The sequence below is a fragment of the Doryrhamphus excisus genome, chromosome 11 (assembly GCF_030265055.1).
Source record: "Doryrhamphus excisus isolate RoL2022-K1 chromosome 11, RoL_Dexc_1.0, whole genome shotgun sequence".
In the NCBI taxonomy this organism is placed as follows: Eukaryota; Metazoa; Chordata; class Actinopteri; order Syngnathiformes; family Syngnathidae; genus Doryrhamphus; species Doryrhamphus excisus.
The window spans coordinates 6,763,572-6,768,444 of NC_080476.1; the positions used below are offsets into that span (position 1 = coordinate 6,763,572).

Here is a 4,873-nt window from a genome sequence, read left to right on the forward strand (position 1 = left end):
TTTCCTGCCATTCAAACAGAGTAGTGGGTGTGGCTAAAATCTGACACTTCTGTTATAGGTCAGTTATGATGTGAAGCCCTATGAATTGTGCCTGGTAATAAATAGTTACAAACATGTAGGACATTTCATATGTGAGATGTAGACTACATTATTGGTGGGCTACTGTCGTAACCCGGCCGTAACCCGGCCGTAACCCACGCCTACAACTCTCTAACATGCGGGTTCTGCCTCACTTCCTGTCCGTCACTCCTTTTCCTTCCCAACCCCGGAACATATCTCTCCAATTTGCGACACTTGCCCAAATACAACACATAACACACGATACCCCTAAGGGTCAATTACAATATATATGAATGAAAATAGCTCAAAAGATACTTATTTTGTATCATTAACACCTGAGTAATTTACTCATGTATTCACTTATTCGTCTGTAATGACAAAAAAAATTTAATTACCAAAAAACAAAGACACTAGAAATGAAAACTAACGTCAACTCAGCATCCATTTCCGTAGTATGCTCTACGCCGATTTCACCGCCATGATGGTGAGCAGAATGCAGAAACGTTGTATTGTAAACATGTCACCGGCACACTGCTTAACCATTAATTGCTGTTATAAGACGGTCCAAAAGACTAGATTTATACTATATTTATATTATTCCTGAAACGCGTTGTGGTCATAATGTCACAGCCAAGATGGCGGCGTTTCAGAATCACTACATTATTTCACTCGTGTGTATTAATGAATGACAGCAGTACGACAAAAAAAAATTATGAAGTGAATACTTTCATTTTTTATTAACTTTTTTGGTGTTTACACCTGGTGACAACACACCTTTACGTTTTCGTCACCGGAAATAGTTCACACGGTAATAAAGTATCATTTGCCCATTTCATTGACAGATGTAAAAAGAAACGCCCCACCGGTCCCCCCATGTTCATTTTGAGGGATACTTTGGACCACCCCCCATACAGTTGTTGTAGAAGACTCGTCAACATGTCCTCGTCACCCATCAAAAATTTCCTGGTCGCCCATTTAATGCCTGAGATGTTACTTGGAGTTTTTCATCAACTTAAAATTTCACGGTGAGGCTTCTATTATCGAGTTATGTTTGACGTCGGTGTTGCTTCAAAAGTTACACACGTGTGGAGGAGGGCGTGAATGGTGCGTTCAAGTATAGTCTATACCTTGTAATTGCGAGATGCAATTTCATTTTGTTTGTGTTCGTCTCTTTGCAGTGCCGTGCTTGATGTTTGTGTTTAACAAACTCATCATTGTGGATCTTTTTGGACGTGTTTTTTGGTAAGACTGGATTTTAACTCCAGTTAGCTTCATGCCGTGTGGCGCTACAATAACATGATTAGATCAGTCATTGACTGAGTCTATTGACAGCACCACGAGTTACTGATAAACGGCTTTTGCAATTATAATTTGGTATTAGTGGTATGCATTAAATACGTTGTATGAAAAGTATGGCTGCAGATGATAACAATGTATCCTCTCAGGCAAATCCGTGCATTCCCATATGCTAGTGATTAAAAAGTGAAGTTACACTGCCTAGTGGAGAAGTTGGAATATTACAGTTTTTCTTATCAAACCCTAACAAAAAACACAATGTTCATAAGTGATTCTTCAGCACTAATTATGTAATAATCAATTAAAACAGCCAGTCATGTTGTTCAATACAAACAAAAGAGTTGCATGTTAGTTTAGTGTCTGTTCGTATTTCCCCTCCAGCACAACTCCTGCAGATGTTAAAGATTCTTTGGAGACGGAATGCAGATGGCTTGAGTATGGCCTGTGTCCTGCTGCAACTCTACGCCTCGTCTGGACCTGTCCTGTTTGCTGTGGCCCACAACTTCCCTCTTTTGTATGTACGTTTACACTAATAATCCATAATTGTGATACAGTGAAGTTCAGCACTAGTATTAAACATAGTTAAATGAATAGAAAACAGTGTATTATATTCATGAAAGCAGAAGTGAATTAAACTTCTGAGAGAGTTAATACGGCATGAAACCTGCTGCTCTTTCAAACGTCTCCCGAAATGTTTGCTTTTGCTGGTAATAGCCCCAAGCTCGGCATCTTCTGTGGAAATATGTAAATACAAGTTACACCCTGTCACAAGTCTGCTCATGTTTAAAGACTGACTTTGTGTTTGGCATGCACAGGACTGATTCATGTTGTGATATACTACCTTTGCATGATGTCTGCAGTGCCTGGGGTGAGAGGCTTTTCTTAAGCATTCAGACAGCAGTGATTGTCTTCCTAATCCTGCATTATCGTGGAGACACCGTCAGAGGTTAGCATAAATACAACGACATTGTATGTGTATATACTGGATGATAAGACCGGCATTTAACACCAAAGACGGCCCCAAACATAACAAATCAGTTATTGTTTATTCATTGTTCATTTTCATCATCTTCTATCAATTTGATTTTTAATTTTTGATTTTAAAGTAAAAAAGGCTCCCAAATAATAATAATGCTAAGTCTATTCATTCATTCATTTTCTACCGCTTTTTCCTCACAAGGGTCGCGGGGGTGCTGGAGCCTATCCCAGCTGTCTTCGAGCGTGAGGCGGGGTACACCCTGGACTGGTCGCCAGCCAATCACAGGGCACGTATAGACAAACAACCATTCACACTCACATTCATACCTATGGACAATTTGGAGTCGCCAATTAACCTAGCATGTTTTTGGAATGTGGGAGGAAACCGGAGTACCCGGAGAAAACCCACGCATGCACGGGGAGAACATGCAAACTCCACACAGAGATGGCCGAGGGTGGAATTGAACCCTGATCTCCTAGCTGTGAGGTCTGCGCGATAACCACTAGACCCCGTGCCACCCATGCTAAGTCTATGCAGTATCAAATTAAGAGATGTCCATAAGTTAGCAAACAAAGCAGGGGCGCCACCTTGTGGCAGTACTCACTCATTCCTATTTGTAAAAAATTGGGGACCTCAGCAGAATTATCTTTGGAGGCCCCAGAGTGACTGTATCACAAACAGGGGCGCCGCATATTATTATTTAGTTATATGCATGTGTTGGAGTAATACAAATACATAGAAAATAAATTGTTTGTGACAGGGGTTCTTTTGGTGTTGGCTTACGCTGGTTTAATGGCCGTATTGGGATCGTATGCCCCTGCGCAAGTCATCTCAGCGGTGCACTCATCAAGTCTTGCAGCACTAACTACGAGCAAGGTAATGACAGTGAGGCCACATTTAGAGTGAATGTAATATGTATGATAAAGGATGACTTATTGGATTTGATATTTTCAGGTTTTCCAGGCAAGAACTAACTACCATAATGGCCACACAGGTCAGCTGTCGTCTGTGTCTGTGTTCCTGTCATGTGCAGCATCACTGGGCCTCATCTTTGTCTCCCTGCAGGTACGCAATTAGACAGCACATGTCATACACATTCATCAGCTATGGTTAGCACTGACAATGTGAATTTAACTTTGTTCTTGCAGGATACGGGAAAATCTCTTGCGACTGCTACTTATATCTTGTCAGCCTGCTTCAGCTGCATCTTGCTGGTTCAGGTCCTCTGCTATGGAAGCAGAACAGCTAAAAAGAAGACAACGTAAATATGGAGGGCAGAGAAAGCTGGAAATAAGAGACTACAGAACATTTCAGGATTTGTTTGGTTACTTCATCTTATATTAAGAAAATTATTTCTATTGTGAATTGTACAGTGACGTGATTTACAGTGACCATTATTTACCTCATTTAAATCACATGTCAAGTATGTGTACTTTTTATGTTTCATAATATTTATCCTGTTCCCATTTTAAAGAACACTTTTCAGTCAAGGTTCCCTCATCTTAAATGTATGATAATGATGATGTTGAGGAAGCACAGGTCCACAAGTTGTCCATTTAGATCAATGATTCTCAAATAGTGTCATTTAAATGCAGACCTACCAACATTCATTCATTCATTCATTTTCTACCGCTTATCCTCACGAGGGTCACAGGGGTGCTGGAGCCTATCCCTGCTGTCTTCGGGCGAGAGGCGGGGTACACCCTGGACTGGTCGCCAGCCAATCACAGGGCACATATAGACAACCATTCACACTCACATTTGGAGTCACCAATTAATTAACCTAGCATGTTTTTGGAATGTGGGAGGAAACCGGAGTACCCGGAGAAAACCCACATATACACGGGAGAACATGCAAACTCCACACAGAGATGGCTGAGGGTGGAATCGAACTCGGATCTTCTAGCTGTGAGGCCTGCACGCTAACCACTCGTCCGCCATACACACCTACCAACATGTACAAATTGATAGTACTCAATACGCAATTTGGCTCTTGAATACGCTTGTATGCTCTCCATTTTGTTGCATTTTCCTGGTTTCAGTGTCAAGTTCAGTCTGTACAGTACACTGATGCCATGTGTGTTCACACAAAGAAGGAAGGGGAGGAAAAGGTTACACACACAAGCAAGTTAGGAAGGTGAAAACAGGAAGGAAACAAAAACTGAGGCACTTTTTGTGTTTCTTTGCACATTTAAAATTGCATTTTGTAGGGTAATATATAGGACGTTGTGCGTTTAAGGTGCTCCTCCACAAATGCAAATTGTACAACATAATCAATAGGAAAAAGAGGAAATCGATGAGTAAAATTTTGTTGAATACAACGGCCATTACAGTTACCACAATGGGGTTCATTATTCATTTTGAATGCATTCAAACTTATTTTCACTTCTGCAATGTCAGCAACCGACGTGGAAAATCACCCAAGAGTCAGATTGTGGGATGATGCCTCACAGTCTTATGATAGATCTTATGGTCCATTACTAGGAAAAATAATCAGGCAAACACACATCAGTGTATTTTGTCATAACACAATTTATT

The 4,873-nt window shown here is 40.8% G+C and overlaps 1 pseudogene; it reads left to right on the forward strand.

The window, feature by feature from the left end:
* The first annotated feature begins 314 nt into the window (after positions 1–314).
* On the forward strand, positions 315–3,808 carry LOC131138504 (mannose-P-dolichol utilization defect 1 protein-like; annotated as a pseudogene).
* Positions 3,809–4,873: the final 1,065 nt, after the last annotated feature.